We start from the raw sequence: 18155 nt of genomic DNA on the forward strand, positions 1-18155 counted from the left end.
TGCTTGCATAACTAAGCTGAAGTGAAAATAGGAACTACCTAAATTATACTTCATCTACTGATTTTTGTTTCTGAGTGGCAAAGTTATTTAATGTACTTCTGTTTGCCTCTCTGTCACTTCTTAGAATTAAGAAAAGGAAAAAGGGAATATGGTAAGTTAATAAAGATGAAGCCATATTTGGTGACCATGAAAAGGAACCTGTTTTCTAAAAAGAGAAAACTAAAGTATGTTGAGGGAAGGCATTCACTTAAAACACACATACACACACACACACACACACACACACACACACACACACACACACACACACACACACACACACTTCCTTGTTGGCCAGTGATGGGAAATAAGGAATCAAATGATCATTCTTATAAAAGGATAACACAGGCTGCAGCAGCCATCTTGCAGTAACTCACCAAAATGATGAACACATACAGAAAGAGGAGGGGCACGTGCTACATGTTCTCCAGGCCTTTTAGGAAGCATGGAGTTGTTCCTTTGGCCACGTACATGCGAATCTACAAGAAGGGTGATATTGTAGACATCAAGGGAATGGGTACTGTTCAAAAAGTGTTACCATGGCAAAACCGGAAGAGTCTACAACGTCACCCAGCACGCTGTGGGCATCATTGTGAACAAGCAGGTTAAGGGCAAGATTCTCGCCAAGAGAATCAACGTGCGCATTGAGCACATCAAGCACTCTAAGAGCAGGGACAGCTTCCTGAAGCACGTGAAGGAGAACGACCAGAAGAAGAAGGAGGCCCAGGAGAAGGGCAGCTGCGTCCAGCTGAAGCACACCACCCAGAGCAGCACACTTCGTGAGGACTAATTGAAAGGAGCCTGAGCTGCTGGAGCCCATTCCCTGTGAATTCATGGCCTAATGTGCAAAAGGAAATAAAGGGCCTGGACTGTAAACTGTTTTTTAAAAATGATAACACAGCTATATCATTGTTTTTGTCCTTCATAAAAGGTCTGACAGAAAACATTTCTGGCTAGCTATTGAAAGCTACTACCATTTCATGATAGCAGCCACGTACCACACAAAAATTAGAAGGTACAGTTGTATTCCCAAGTACTTTGAAACAAATATCTGCTAAATTTGGCCTATAGGATGTAGAGTGATGATCCTTGGTCTATGCTATTAAACAAACATATAGCCAACTGGTTTACATGCTTTGGAAAAAAGGGAGTATTCTCAGAAGAAAAGGGAGTTATTTCAGGCAAGCGTTCCAACATAGGTGATGGAAGAATCCCGTCTTGGGGAAAAGAAAAAAATGAGGAAAATAAGTCTATCTTCAGTCACAGAAGAGACTGTGGGGTTCTAACTTCTGGTGTCTTCCCCACAGTTAAAGAAATGGAGGCTTAGAAGAAAAAAATGACTTGACAAAACATGGCATCTTATACCCCTAGCTGAGTGTAAAATATAAATATTCTAGTTTAATTATTTTTCTAATCCACGGCAATTTTTGTGCAGGTTTTCTTTTTTGTACAAACTAGGACTCACAATGTTCAACACTCAACATCATCTCTCATTTCTATATGTTAAATTATCAACAGATTTTTATGGTAATAAATTTCTTTTCATAAACATGCTCTGAATATAGCCATTGTTTAGCACAGCTACTTGGGAAAAAAAGAAAATACTATTGAGAGGTTTTTGACAGTGTCATTATCCATAGGGCCATAAAATGGGAATTCTGAACACTAAAGTTTTTTAATTTTATTAATTTATTCATATTACATCTCAATAGTTATCCCCTCCCTTGTATCCTCCCATTCCTCCCTCCCTCCTATTTTCCCCTTACTCCCCTCCCCTATGACTGTGACTGAGGGGGACTTCCTCCCCCTTTATACTGAGCACTAAACTTACCTGCTCAAACTTTCAGGTTCACTGGCTATAAAAACCTTCCCTACTACACAGAGATAGAAAGTAATAAGCAAATGGTTTCTCTCTCTTCTAGCCATTGGCAGGAACTAGGGTATCAGAATAGTAAATATTTCAGTGCTCTATAGGCTATGGAGACACAGAAATTGACGTCAATTAAATCTTATTTAACAGATTGACATTTTCAAGATAAACATTAAATAGTATATAAAAAAATTGAAAACACTTGCATCAAATTGCAGTTTGAGGACAGACAGGGGTTACTCCACAAACAAAGCTAGTCTTATCCAAATAATGAATTCACTGTTTTGCATAGAATTAATTGAAAGATTAGTGTTCCCAGTGTTCACTAACAATTGATATTCATGTGTAGACCTATTCTCAATGTGTCTATTTGTAGGCAGCTAAACACAATTCATCATTTCTAGACATGTCTTATTTTGATGTATATTGATTGCACTAATTGTCTCATTTCTCCATTGTTTTCTCCCATAGAGAAACTTCCTTTGTTTGTGTGGCTTTGAAGCTCTATCTAAAGAGGTAGATTCCATTTGTATAAAAATTGAATTTTGATTCAACCATGTAGCTTGTTTTAATTAAACTAATGATGGAGGGGTTAGAGGGATGACTAAGTAGTTAAGAGCCCTTGCTGCTCCTGCAGAGGACCTACATTTAGTACCCAGCACCCATGGGCATCTCATAATTGTGGGTAACCTCAGTTCCAAAATAACTGATGCAACTTTTCTACCTTCCAGGGGCACCAGCATGCAAGTGGTGCCAATACATATACAAAGCTACACACACACACACACACACACACACACACACACACACAAACACGGATTTAACATAGAAATAAATCTTTAAAAAATTAGGAAACCCCTACCCAGATCTAGCTAATGGTCAGAACATTCTCCACAGTTGAGTGGAGAGTGGGGTATGACTTTCACACGAAGTCTGATGCCTCATATTTGACCATGTCCCCTGGAGGGGGAGACCTGGTGGCACTCAGAGAAAGGACAGCAGGTTACCAAGAAGAGACTTGATACCCTATGAGCATATACAGGGGGAGGAAGTCCCCCTCAGGAACAGTCATAGGGGAGGGGAATAAGGGGAAAATGGGAGGGAGGGAAGAATGGGAGGATACAAGGGATGGGGTAACCATTGAGATGTAACAAGAATAAATTAATAAAAATTTTTAAGTCCAGATTTCACACAGTTTAAATTTTTCTTCTTTCTTTTTCTTGCTTTTGTATTACCATGAAAGGGTTATGCCTAAACTTGTCCAACTCTTTAGGAAGTAGATAAGTGTGATTTAAACCATAGCAAGTGGAATAGCATCTTAGCCTCTAGGTATCTATATTCCTAGGTGTAACAATCATCCTAAAGTGTCAGGAAATAGCAAATGATATCAAGTACCACTTCCTTGACTAGATTACATTATATAAGCCTCCATCTTAACAAACTGAGCAAAGATGTTCATGCTAGCTTTGGAAAAATGAACTATCCCACTGAAAGAAGATCATGTGGCAAGAAACTCCAGGAAGGCCCCAGAAGCTGAGGGTAGACTAAAAGCAATATCCAAAAAGAAAATAAACTCAGTCCTACAATTGCAAAATGATGGATTTTGCATGCAACTTAGTGAGTTGAAAGATAACTGTTTTTCCTAGTATATCCTTCTTAAAAGAATGCAGCTGGACAACAGATATTGCAACATGTTGACACCCAGAGAAGAGAACTCAGTTAAACTATACTTGATCTCTTGACCCATGGAAACCTACACAGAAAATATGTATCTGCATTGAACTGGTAATTGTATAGTAATTTTTTGACACTAGTAGAAAAATTTATATATTGAAAAATTAATAATGCTTTCTGTGGCTAATTTCTTCATAAAGAATAGAGAAAATATTCTCTGTGAGATTAGTATGAGAATTGAGCAAATTAAGATGAATAAAACATGTAGAACATAGCCTATTTTGTATGAATCTCAGAAAATGTCAGTTATTATGAATATTGCTATCATTTGTGTCAATCATCATTAAAACGACATCAGTAGTTGCCTTGACAGTATATTCATGCCTTCAGTCACTGAGTAACCACGTTTTAAGACCACAGTTTAGAACTAGAATGTGTCCAGTTAATTACTCAATCAATTTTCCTCTACAAATATGAAAAAATTTACTATGAAGTTGTGAATGAGGAAATAAAATTTTTGTTTTGAAAAATTCTCCCCCTTTGATGCAGGCCGGGATAACCTAGAACTCATTGTGCAGTCTACACTGGCCTTGACCTTATGGTCCTCCTTCCTCAGCCTTCCAGATCCTAGGACTACAGGTGTGCTACTATATCCAGTTTAACCATGGAATGATAAACACAGCCTTGAGTGGATAAATTGTGACACAATCTCACAACAAATTTAGTTTTGTAGTTAAGTAAATACATGGAAGCCACATATATCAACTGTAATAATATTGAGAGTAATATGGAGTAAAAGGAAACTATATAAGGATACAGATTGCTACTACTTATTTAAAATTTCAAATTATGCAGTACTATATTTATAAAGGCACACATATACAAAAGTGTGAGGATATACATATGATTCTTAAAGGGGAAGGAAGAAGAGCAGAGTTGGAATAGACTGCACTAGGGCTTTGTTTTGTACAAATAAATCTCAATGTTGACATTAGCTAAGTACAGGTGTTGTACAAGTTTTTGTCTATACGTAAACATGCTTTGTCTTAATCCTAGGTGTGGGATATGGGGGCTGCTCCAGTTTGTCCACAGCTGATAACTGCCTCATGAGAAGGCACAGGATCTTTGTCAGCTGCAAACTACCTCATGCCAGGTCATGGTCTTTGCCAGTGGGAATAAATGCCAGGCCCAAAGAGAGACTGAGGGCTACAAGAAAGAAGAAAGCTGATAGTACTTCTTCCCCCTTCCACCCCTAACCCAACCTCCACCCCGTTGTTCCTGGTTTCTGTTGATGCAGTTAGACAAGAAGTTGTTGAGTATATCTTGAAACAAGGATTGGACTTGCCCCAAGGAACCTGACAACCCTAAACAGCAGGAAGTAGCTAAGGAAAACTATGCCCCCTCTCCCCACTAACCTTCTTTCTCACTTACTTGGTGTTGAGGTGTTTGAAGGGATTGGAGTGGAGAAGGGAGAAAGAAATTTAAGGAACCCAAAATAAAAATAAATTTAATAAATATGCCTACATATGGGTAGTAAGGATAGACATTTGTGAAACTGTCTTGTACATTTTGTGTGTTTTAATCACTCCTTTCAATGAATGAGCTCTGTCTATTGAGCTGGACTTGCTATCCAATGTCTGTCCTCTCATCAAAATATTGCAAATGCTAGTTAGAGCAAACCATCTTCTTCTCCAAATTGTGCTTTCTTTCTCAAGGGGAGCAGGAAGCAGAAAGCTGATGGATTAGTGATCATGTTTTTTCAATTTATTAAGGTTCCATAACACTTCATCCTATCCTTTATTTCCAGAAAAAGCTATGCATAAAAAAAAATCCCATATCTATTTGTCTTAGTCTTGGTTTCATTGCTGTGGAGAGACACCATGACCATGGCATCTCTTATAAAGGAAAACATTTCATTGGGGTTGGCTTATATTTTCAGAGAGTTAGTCTATTATTTTCACAGCTATAAGCATGGCAGCATGTAGTCTGACATGGTGCTGAAGGAACTGAGAGTTCTACATCTTGGTCCAAAGACAGTAGAAGGAGACTGTGTGCCACACTAGGTATATCTTGAGCATAAGAGACCTCCAAACCCACCCCCACAGTGACACACTTCTTCCAACAAGGCCAGACCTACATTTGATGCTATCTCCATAAGAAGGGTCTTTGATGGTCATCATCCTCTTTGGGGTAAGATGGGTGTTGCCAGGTGTTAACCTCTCTCATTGTCAGTGAATCTTTAAAATAATAAAACATTTTAAGTGCCATATTCTGCATGTCTCTGAGGTTTTTAAAGATCTTATCTAACTATCTTACCTTATCTTTCTAAATTCTGTTCTTCAGTTATTTTAACAATATTCCAGGTGCTCATATTTCAAGTCTCTTAGATGTCATTAAGTGGCCACTATATTCATCAGAAAAAAATAATAAAAGATTTATATCAGAAAGTTTCAGTGTATAGAGCCATTTGAAGCCCAAAGTGTGATCTGATACTCTATTTTATCATTATTAGCTTCATTATGATCCATATTATTCAGTATAAAAGCAATAGATTTATGAAAGTCAGCATCTTAAAATAGAATTTAAATTCCTTTAATTTGGAAGTAAACTTATAAGAGAAGAAAAACTGAGAAGGATTAAATATAAGATTTTACCAAACTGTAGATTGTAAGATGCTATACTGAAAAGCTTTTTTCTCACTTTATTCATTCCAAAATCTTTTCAATTTCTCTCTCAGCTCCAATATCCATCAATTCCCAAGCTAAACCGTGTTCTTATTATAGTCCTTCCTTCATAACACACTAAAAACTTTGAAACTGGCAAGCACAGCATAACAAAATACATGTTTGCGTCTGTCCACCCTACATTTGAAATAAATAACATCCTATGAAGTCTTTCGTTGACCCATTCAACTCATGTTTACATATTACCTACTTTGCTTGGAAGTCTTTCAAGCATTTGAAACAAATACCCAGAAGGATCAATGCAGAAAGTGAAGCCCAGTGTCAGCTTTCAGACATAGATTGCAAAATAAACTGAAAGGCAGGTATTTGTATATTCTTTGCATTTTAAATATAGCCTAGCGCTTCTGAAAGTTAACTATGTACTACAATCTGAACTTCCTGAATGGTTTCTTAAAATACAGATCATTGGACACTAATGCCTGAAGTGCCCAGTTCAGTAGGCTTATCCAAGTATCCAATAATTTGTATTTTTAACAAGATTCCTGGTTGTAAAGATGTGGCTGATCTTGAGACTCCATTTTGAGAACAGGGCTACATTAATTTCCTCAAAAGTATGTGTTTTAGGAATTACTCCTTTTATTTTTAAGATAATAAAATGGTTTTTCACAAATTTAAAAAAAACATATAAGCTGTTCTATTTGTCAGGAGGAAATTTTTCAAAGTGGATTTTGAACCTTCTCATGACATATCAGTGTCCCTTTTATTTCAACTGGGTGATTTCATGAACTTATGAGAACTGAGCTAGAAGAAAATGAGTAACAGATAAGATCCCACCCTAAATGTGCTTTACCAGACGTCCCTCTGCTTTATTTTGTGTAATGGGTGTGACTTTGGAAAGACAAATCATTAGTTGATCATGAAAAAAAAAGTTCATCAGTCAGAAAGCATTGTCTTTTCTGCCTTACATCACGTAAGAAACAATGAGGCTAAAGCTTGATTTCTGGTTTTGATTTGTTTCGAAAATCTAAGTTGATTTTACCTAACCTAGCATTACACTGTCAGAAAAATCAGACTCTCAAAAGGATGCCCAGCTTTTGAAATGCTGCTTTGTTCTGCTAGATGCTACAAAGGCAGTGGTTCTTACTTTACCATATAAAACCACCTGAGAGTCATAGGTCTGAGAGCAAAATAGTGGAATTTAGTGATCTGGTCTTTCCCAATTGCTTAAAGTAGTTTTTCTTAACAAGTGTTATCTTCATATCAGACATTTTGCCAGTATTTGTAGATCTTTTTGATTGTTACATCTGGAGGTAAGAATATTCCTAGCATCTCCTGATTAGAGACCAAAGTGCACCCTTCCTTAACATTGAAAAGTATCAGGTCACAAGTTTTTTTTCCAAAATAAGAGACTTTTAAGCTGAGCACTCAGTAGTAGAGTGTTTACCTAGTATATGCAAGATCCTGGGTTTAATCCTCACTACTGAATAAAAATAAACAACCCAAAAAAACATGATATTAAAACACCAGCAGGAGCCAGACACAGTGACTCACACCTTTAATCCCAACACTTGGGAGACAGAAGCAGGCAGATCTTTGTGAGTTTGAGGACACGTTGGTCTACAAAGTGAGTCCAGGACAACCAGGGCTACACAAAGAAACCTTGTCTTGAAAAACAAACAAACAAAACCAACCAACAAAACAAAGCAAAAACAGCAGCAGCTCTGATTGTGGGGAAGTTATTCTACTTACGAATATTAGTTAATTGGTACAAAACCCAGGACCATAGAATGTGCTAGCTCAGTGGTAGAATATTTGCCCCGCCATGCCATACATCCTGGGTTCAATCTCCAGGATGCACTTCAATTCTTAAAAATGTATTATATTATTACTAATTAGTATTGTTTATTGGTTAATATTGTTGTTGTTGACTGTGGAGATAGTGCCATAGCTAAAATGTACTAATCCCATATGCCTGGCAGCCTGATTAAATCTCCAGAACTCATGTAAAGACAAAAGGCTGGACATGATGGCGCTCATTAATCCTAGAACTCCCGAGGAGAGAAAGAGACAGGAGAACTGTCCAGAAGCTTGTGGACTACCCAGTCTGAAATAAATTGTACAAGGACAGAAACAAGAGATACCCTACCTCTACATGGTGGAAGGCAAGAACCAACTTCCCAAAGTTACCCTCTGACCTCTACACATATGCTGTACCACTTGCTTGCACAGCATATATGTTCTGTGACATATGTTCATACATGCATAAACATGCAAAAAACATTTTTAAATATCAGCCTCAAAAGTTGAGGAAATATTTTTTAAGTGTATATAGGTATACATGTAAAAGTTTTAAGTACATTGATTTGTAAAGCATTGTAAACACATCTTTCTCCTCTTGGAAAAGTAGAAAAATAAGATATCACATTGTCTAAGTGTTTACACACATAAACATTTAAAATAGCTACTGCCATCAATGTTTGGATCTGTTGCTATCAGAAGAATCAGGTGTTGTTCTCTAAGGTCAAGAACAATCACACTTCTCCAATAAGCCATAAGTAAAGGACAACATCAGTTAGTCACTTGATATTCAAGTGGATTGATTGGATTGAATGAGAATTAGGGTATATTCAAGTATAACCAAGAGAATTCAGACCCTAAAATTCGGCTTCCATTTTGCCTTCATTATTTACCATCTGGAACTTTTGAACAACTCTCTGTACCTTTTGTTTTGAACTTTTTTCTTTACTGGATTTAACATAGGAAAAATAGTTTCCACACATGAATCTATCATGAACTTCAAACAAAAAATGTATGAAAGGATTTTGTAATCTGTGACTTTGTTGTCTTTGTCAGCCACTCTTTTATTCACTCATTTACCTACCAGTAATCACTGACTCCGGACTTAGCACTCATTATAAATATAATGACAAAGGTCATTAATGAACAGTCACCTGATTGTTTCTTATTGAGCTTGATTTTTCAAGGGTCAAATCTTGGAGCCATGAGTTTTCCTTTGCTAAGGCTAGTTCTTCACCAAAACAGACCATATGTCAGATTTCTACCTTCGAGAATCTTCAGTTTTCTGAAAAGATGTGGTTCTCCAAAGCTGAACTCACTGAGCTCTCAAAATATAGGAAACTTCAAGTCATTTTTCTTTACACAATTTTTCCTTCCAAGATATTACTCATACATACCCAATACAAGCTAAATTTATCTACCTCTCCCAGCTAAGCCATCTGTTGCATGTAAACATCAATGATGCATGCATCTAGTTAATTAGGGATCTCAAAAAAATCTGACAACTAGGGGACATTAAGTGTTAGGTATTGATGCTGGTAGTATAATGAAAAAATGAAAAGATCCTAGTGTCAGAATAGATCTGTAATAAGTCTAGCAATAAAGACAGAAAATTTGAAGGAGGCATGTACATCAACACAATTTTAAAGGAAAAGAAAAAACACACTTTTTAAGTACCATTCATTTAATGAGCAATATTACTACTAAGATATTCAAAGAAAATATAGAAATCAAAACATAAGCTCCCAAAATTCCATGTCACATATATAAATCTTACTTTCATGAATCTTTCAGGCTAAATGTCCATAAGGAAAATGTGTATGGGTAAATCTCCAACAAGGAACAGCTCAATAAAATGTTTTATAGAATTGAGATGTTCAACAAATATTCATTAAATATATTTGTTAACCTAATTATTATTCCAGCAGAAATAAATTGAAAATTACAGTAAAGGTAAAATTGACATAATCTCTAACAAAGATATCACCACCTTACCTATTAATGTTTTAATTTTCTTTATCTTCCCTACTGTATCAGAAAAGAACTATTTTCTATACTGCACCAGAAGAGGAATATTAAATCAACTTAAATACACTATCACTCACACCTCTTCATGAATTTAAATGTAATAATAAAATGAATCTACAACATTGATTGACCCTAAATCTAAGTACATACAATGGTACCTGATCTCAAAAATGTTAGAAAATATTACATGTCCCTTAGACTACTATAGCCTGATAAAAATTGTGTTTTCAACACCTTAGCATTGAAATAAAACACAATCACTCTATATTACAATCAAAGTTTAGTCTGAGGAAATTACATAGAAAATTTATGTTAAATATTGATATAAATATGTATCTCCTGATTGTATACTCACAGAAGATAATGAAGTCTTTGTTCTTTAAAATTCATGATACAAAGAAACATGTGTACAAAGAAACAGTTGTGTATATTTAGTGTATGTGTATATGTGTGTGCATATTAGCACATCATTTCTTCTGCTTCAACAATAGCATTCCAAAGCCCTAAAGGAAAATCTTGTCTCCATAAGGAATTCACTCAGATTCTACTCTCTCCTTTCAGTTGTAGGAATATTTGAAAGACCTTGCAGATCCTGTCTGAAACTTCTCTGATCCAGTGACAGACTTTTCATATGTCTTGAAGACTTGTCTCTTCTATATTAAATAGTTGTATTATTCTATAATAAAATCCATGCATGTATTTTTATTAATCTAATTTTATTCCAAATGTTCACAAGAAATTCTAAAAGCATGACCAAATTCAATTATGAATATTTTCCCAAGGGAAATAATAATTATTATTCTATATTTCTACTTCTCTTGGGCACTATGAATTATAAAAATTATAATTAAATGTCATGAAACAAATAGTGGATTCTTGGAGAAAACAAAAGACCAACCCGTAAGTTCTATGTAATTATTTCAGAACCATTGAAATACAGGGAGAGAATATATGTTTGGTTAAGACAATGTCCTAGTTCATCCATTTTATGGATATTAGTTTTAAGATTTCTATATTTTTCAAAGAAATGGATAGCTGCCTGCATTTATAAGCATTGAAAGTGTGGGTCTGAAATGGATTGAACTAGAAATGATCATAATGAGTGAGTTAACCCAGAAGCAGAAAGACTCAAATGGTATATACTCACTTATATCTGCATACTAGCCCAAGGGGCATATCCCACGAAAGCCTTCACTTACCAGGAAAGTGGATCAGAGGGGAGGACATGCTATTGGGACTCCAGGTGAGAGAAATATAGGAGATGGGGAAATAGAAGGATCCAGAGGGTCCTAGTAACCTACAAGAAGAACATTATGATGGGCAGATCTGGGCCCAGGGGTCCTACACAAACTATGGCACCAGGCAAGGACAATATGTGCAGTAAACTTTAAACCCCTACCCAGATCTAGCCAATGGACAGAACACTCTCCACAGTAGAGTGGAGAGTTGGATATGACTTTCTCACATACTCTGGTGCCTCACCTTTAACCATGTCCCCTGGAGGGGGAGACCTGGTGGCACTCAGAGGAAGGACAGCAGGTTACCAAGAAGAGACTTGATACCCTATGAGCATATAGAGGGGGAGGTAATCCCCCTCATACACAGTCATAGGGGAGGGGAATAAGGGGAAAATGGGAGGGAGGGAAGAATGGGAGGATACAAGGGATGGGATAACCATTGAGATGTAACAAGAATAAATTAATAAAATACATATTTTTTTAAAAAGCTAAAATAAAATACTGAAAAAAAAGTGTGGGTCTGTGAGATGGTTCAGTGTTGAAGAACACTTGATGTTCTGCAAAGGACACAGCTTGGTTCCCAGCACCTATATGACAGCTCACAAAAGTCTGTACCTTCAGTTCCAGTGTATCTGATGCCCTCTTCTGGATCAAGTGAACACCAGACATATGTGAGGCGCACAGATGCACACATGCAAACATGGATATACATGAAACAAAATAATTTTAAATGAAAATGTATCATGCAAAAATTATAAAAACATTACTTATGCTGATCTAAATATACAGACATATCATGATAGGTCAAATGATAGAGATTTTTTTATTTTTTTAAACTTGTATTGTTTATTATTGTTATAATTTATTCAGATTACATCTCAATTGTTATCCCCTCCCTCTTATCTTCCAGTTCCCACCCTCCCTCACTCTTCTGCCCTATTCCCCTCCCCTAGACCTCTGATGGGGTGGCCTACTCCCCCACCATCTGATCACACATTCTATCAGGTCTCATCAGGATAGCTTGCATCCTCTTCCTCCGTGTGCTCTCAAGACCTCCTAGCCAAGGGGCAGTGATCAAATCACCGGCACCAGAGTTCATGTCAGAGACAGTCCCCTCTCTCCCCTCCTCCCCACACACATGGAGAATGAGCTGTCCATCAGCTACATCTGTACAGGGGGTCTAGGTTCTCTACATGCATTGTCCTTGGTTCGTGCATCAGTTTGTGCAGGACCCCATGGGTCCAGATCTGATGGTCTTGGTGGACTCCTTGTGGAACTCCTGACCCCTCCAGGTCCTCTCATTCCTTCCCCCAAAACTCTTCCATAAAACTCTCAGCCTTCTGCCCAAGATACAGCTGCAAGTCACAGTATCTGTCTCAAACCCCCACTGGGTGGAGTTTCTCAGAGGACATCTATGTTGGGCTAATATCTACTTAATTGAGTATATACCATGTGTTTCTCTCTGGGGTTGGGTTACCTCACTCAGGATAATCTTTCTGGCACTCAGAAAATTGGGAATAGTGCTACCACAACACCCAGCTATACTACTCCTGTGAATAACCCTGAAAGATGCTCCACCATACAACAAGGACATTTGCTTAACTATGTTCATAGCAGCTTTATTCATAATAACCAGAATCTGGAAACAGAGAGGTTTTTTAAATACACACATTTACATTTCTTCATTTTTAGTTTTCATGATAATTTGTACAAACTATTTGACAATATTTAGGATAGTCTCTGTAAAATTAACAAAGAACACTTACTACATATGACTTCTCTGGCTAATTTTACACAATTCATTTAAGTTTCATTTGTCTTCATGGTTTGTGAGTAATTAGACATTCATGCCTACAGTACATGGTGAATCAAACCAGATTAGAATTCACTTTGAAATTTGCATGACTGCACTTGAATTGATTGATTTGATTTATAAATAAAAGATCTAAATATATGATATGCATATGTGAAGATGTTCATGATTTTGTATTTTACTTTTTAAAAAGAAGAATATGAATAGTGATGAGGAGATATTGAGGGCTTCTATGGAATAGAATGATAGCTAACACCATATCTACAAGCATGTCAAATAGCTTAGAAACCTCATTGTGCTGCTTTGAGTAACTTCCTTAAGGGAAAGAATAATTTATGTTCAAGCAGTGATAATAGTGTTACTAATCTCTTCCTCTGGGTAAACTGGTCTTCCTTCGGAAGACCAGCAATAAACGTTCTTAACCACTGGGCCATGTCTCCAACCAAAGGATGGAGAGAAAGGGGGAAGAAAAAGGGGAGTGGAAAATATGAATGTGCCATATACCCAACAAATTTTTTTGTTGTAGTCTTGTTTTTGTTGTGGTTTTTGAGACAGGATCTTACTGTGTGGTCCTGGATGACTTTGATCTACTTACTTCTGCCTCCCAAGTACTGGGCTTAAAGGTGTGTGCCACCACTGCCATTTGGCAACCAACTTTTAAAAATGATGAGACTAAAGGTTAGAGAGAAGGATTTCATATCTATTTATTTACAGCATGCCTAGCTAAATATCTCATGAATATTTATGAATAAAGAAAAAGATGAAAGGAAGGAGAAAAACCCTATAGTCAAATGTAGTAAGTGGAAGAGACAGAATTTTATTACCTAATCATAAACTCTGTATGTGTGTGTGTGTGTGTGTGTGTGTGTGTGTGTCCATTTCATGTATATCCCTCTCCATCCTATTAACAGATGATTAATATAAGCTATGGCTGAATTAAACCAGAAATGCAGGATTATAACTTTTATAATATATTATAACATTTATAACCTATTATACATTTTCTGTGGAATAATAACATATCTTCATGAGTTACCAGTGAATTTTCAAACAAATAAACACAAACTTAACATATAAAAATATTAATTGGTTATGAGTAGTTACACATACATCTTTGTTTTCACTTTGATTTTGTATATGACACATATAAACCCTGAATTGTCTTCAAAACAATTTTTCCTTTCCCCTAAGAATCTACATTAATCATCAATTTATTAGATATACTCTTATTTCCTTGTGTCAAAATGCATATTTTATAGCATAAAATAGTGAACAATATTGCTGACACTTTCAGCCAAGTTTATTCCAGTCCACAATTTTATCACAAGTAAAATACATTAAATTTCCACATGATTTATGTATATAGTAACAAGAATTATTTATCTACTGTGATTTATACAATTTACTATGCCAACACATTCCAAGTCCAGGAGTTCATAAACTAAGAAACTCATGGATTAAAAAATTTCAAGGCATCTGTGTACTTGATGCCACCTAATGATATGTAATTTATTTTATACATGTAAAAACATTATTTGGAAAAGGGGCCACAAATTTCACCAGACTGTTAAGGAAGTCTCCAATTTTAAAGAAAACTTAACTTAAATAGGTCTTATTTTATAATCCATATTTCATACATACTTAACTGTATTCAATCAGATAACTGAATTAAATAAATATTCAGCTCCCCAAACAGTTAATGAACATGGACCTTGTTTAAGGCCTTATTCTAGGTGGTCAAATTATAATTTTATTCTTGCCCCAAAATGTTTGCCATTCTGTTTCAAGAAGCTCATTGTTCTCCCACAGTTTTACTAATATTACAAAGGATTCATAATTTTAAATACGCTAAGAGAGATTTAGGGCTAGGAAAATAACTTAATAGGAACAATGATTGCTGTAAAACATGAGGAACTGAATTTGGATTCCTAACATTTGTATAAAAAGCTGAGGGAAAATGAGCATAGCCTGAAGCCTAAGCAGTGGGGTGGAGGATAGATGCAGAAAGATCAGTTGATAGCCTAGCCCCAGATCCAGTAAGAGATAATGTATCAAGAACACCACTGAGGTAATAGTGGCATGGATGTCACTGGAGTAACAAACTACTTTCAGATTGGACTTAAAGCCTGTTCCACATGATGAAACCCATGCCTCTATCAGTAGTGCCCAAGGAAGCCAGAAGAGAACATCATGTTCCCTGGAACTAGAGTTACAAATAGATGGTTGTGAGTCACCATATGTGTGCGAAGAATTGAACCTGGGTCCTCTGAATGGGAACCCACTGCTTTTAACTGCTGAATAATCTCACTAACTAGGTAGGTAGGTAGGAAGGTAGGTAAGTAAGTAGGTAGGTAGGTGGGTAGGTGTGTGGGTGGCTGGCTAAGTGGGTGGGTAGTTGGGTGGGAGGATTGGTAGATACAGACCCTAAAAAAGAATGTACTACTATTAATATGCAAAGTGGACATAATATTAAATGAATTCTTAGTGATCTGTCATTACACCCATAGATTATATTTTGAGCCTCATTAGAGAAGCTTCTGCTTGTAATAGATGGTGAGCAATACAGAGAGTCATAACTGGCCAAGATGCAGAAAATAAGAGACTTCAGAATTTTCATTCCTATGTGAAACACATATACCACAACTGCTCCAGCAAAGGCTCAGGTATCATTACAAAATAAGTAGCAGAATGTGTATAAGAGCCAGAGGTGGTAGATGACTACCAATCCCTGAATGAAGAGGGGAATTGAGCATGATGTTCAACCTCTAGCTGAGAAGCTATTAGCAATTTGCTTTGTTTTGTTTTTTAAAGACAGGGTTCCTGTGTTTCCTTGCTTGTCTTCGACTTGCTTTGTAGACCAGGCTGGTCCAGGCTGGCATAGAACTCACAGTGATCTTCCTTCCTCTGCCTCCTAAGTACTGGGATTAAAGGTGTGTGCCACCACATCTGGCTAGGGGTTGACAGTTCTAAAGTGCTATGAAAGGAAGGTAAATTTTCTCTAAAAGTGTAGCCTTTGATAAGTTGACCATCCTCCAGTGGAAGGCCACACATCCAAGAATATTCTCATAGCACAAATTGTCCTTGATTAAGGTGGAGGAGGTGCTAAGAGGACACAAAGCTAAGTTGGGAAGGGAAAGAGTGGTATATATGGGAAGACTTGGGACAGGGTGAATATGATCAAAACACATTGTATGAAATCTTCACAGAGGGCATATTTTTATTTTTAAATTTTATTAATTTATTCCGATTACAACTCAATAGTTATCCCATTGCTTGTATCCTCCCATTCCTCACTCCCTCCTTCCCACATTCACCCTATTCCTCTCCCCTAGGTCTATAACCGAGGGGGACCTCCTCCCTCATTATATGGTCATAGGCTATCAAGTCTCATCTTGGCAGCTTGCTTATTCTTTCTTTGAGTGCCATCAGGCCTCTCCACCAAGGGGAGGTGGTCAAATATGGAGCACCAGAGTTCATGTGAGAGTCATTCCCAGTTCTCCACATAACTATGGAGAATGTCCTGTCCATTGGGTAGATCAGAGTAGGGGTTCGATGTTTACTATTGTATTGTCCTTGGTTAATGCAATAGTTTGAACAGACCCCTCTAGGCCCCAATCCACCCATCCAGATGTTCTTCTTGTATGTTTCTAGGAAACTCTGGGTCCTTTTATTTTCCCATCTCTTATATTTCTCTTACCTAGAGTCTCAGTAGGATGTCCTCACATCTATCTGAATCTCCTGGTAAGTGAAGACTTTCATGGGAGGTGCCTTTTGGGCTATTGCCCAATTATAAGGGAGTATAAACCATGTGAGTCTTTCTGCTTCTGGGTTAACTTACTCAGTATCATCATTTCTAGTCCCATCAATTTGACCACAAATTTTGGGATTTTCTTCTTTTTAATAGCTGAGTAGTATTCCATAGTGTAAATGTACCACAGTTTCTTTATTCATTCTGAAGAACAGCACATTTAGGCTGTTTCCAGGTTCTGGTTATTATGAATAAGGCTACTATGAACATGGTTGACCACATGTCCTTGTTGTGTGGTGGAGCATTTTCTGGGTATAATCCAAGGAGTGGAATAGCTGGGTCTTTTTTTTTTTTTTTTTTTTTTTTTTTTTTTTTTTTTTTTTGGTTTTTGGTTTTTGGTTTTTGGTTTTTGGTTCTTCGAGACAAGGTTTCTCTGTGTAGCCTTGGCTATCCTGGACTAACTTTGTAGATCAGGCTGGCCTCAAACTCAAAGATCCACCTGCCTCTGCCTCCGGAGTGCTGGGATTAAAGGCGTATGCCATCTTGAGGAAGCCCTATTCCCAGTTTTCTGAGAAAGCACCAGATACATTTCCAAAGTGGCTGTACTAGTTAGCATTCCCACCAGCAATGAAGGAGTGTTCCTCTCTCCCCACATGCTCGCCAGCATGTGGTGTCGCTTGAATTTTTGATCTTAGTCATTCTAATGGGTGTAAGATGGAGTCTCAGAGTCGTTTTGATTTGCATTTCTCTGATGACTAAAGACGTTGAGCAGTTCTTTAAGTGTTTCTCAGCCATTTGATATTCCTCTGTTGAGAAGTCTGTTTACTTCTGAGCCCCATTTCTCAATAAGGTTATTTGGTTTGGAGGTGTTTAATTTTGAGTTCTTTATATATTTTGGAAATTAGACTTTTGTCAGATGTAGGGTTGGTGAAGATCTTTTCCCAGTCTGAAGACTGTAGCTTTGTTCTTTTGACAGTGTCTCCTGCCTTACAGAAGCTTCTCAGCCTCATGAGGTCCCATTTATTAATTATTGACCTTAAAGCCTGGACTGTTTGTTTTCTCTTCAGGAAGTTGTCTCCTGTGCCAATATGTTCCAGGCTCTTCCCCACTTTTTCTTCTAATGGATTTAGTGTCTCTGGTTTTATGTTGAGGTATTTAATCCACTTGGACTTGAGTTTTGTGCATGGTGACAAATATGGGTTCAACTGCATTTTTCTACATGAAGACATCCAGTTAGACCAGCACCATTTGTTGAAGATGCTAT

At 37.0% G+C, this 18155-nt stretch overlaps 1 pseudogene across 1 annotated transcript; it reads left to right on the forward strand.

Annotated features, from left to right (window-relative positions):
* Positions 1 to 400: 400 nt before the first annotated feature.
* LOC311602118 (large ribosomal subunit protein eL21-like) lies at positions 401 to 920 on the forward strand (annotated as a pseudogene). Its single transcript has one exon. The product of its transcript is annotated as a large ribosomal subunit protein eL21-like (transcript).
* Positions 921 to 18155: the final 17235 nt, after the last annotated feature.

The sequence above is a fragment of the Acomys minous genome, assembly GCF_964271855.1.
Source record: "Acomys minous genome assembly, chromosome: 7".
Classification (NCBI taxonomy): domain Eukaryota; kingdom Metazoa; phylum Chordata; class Mammalia; order Rodentia; family Muridae; genus Acomys; species Acomys minous.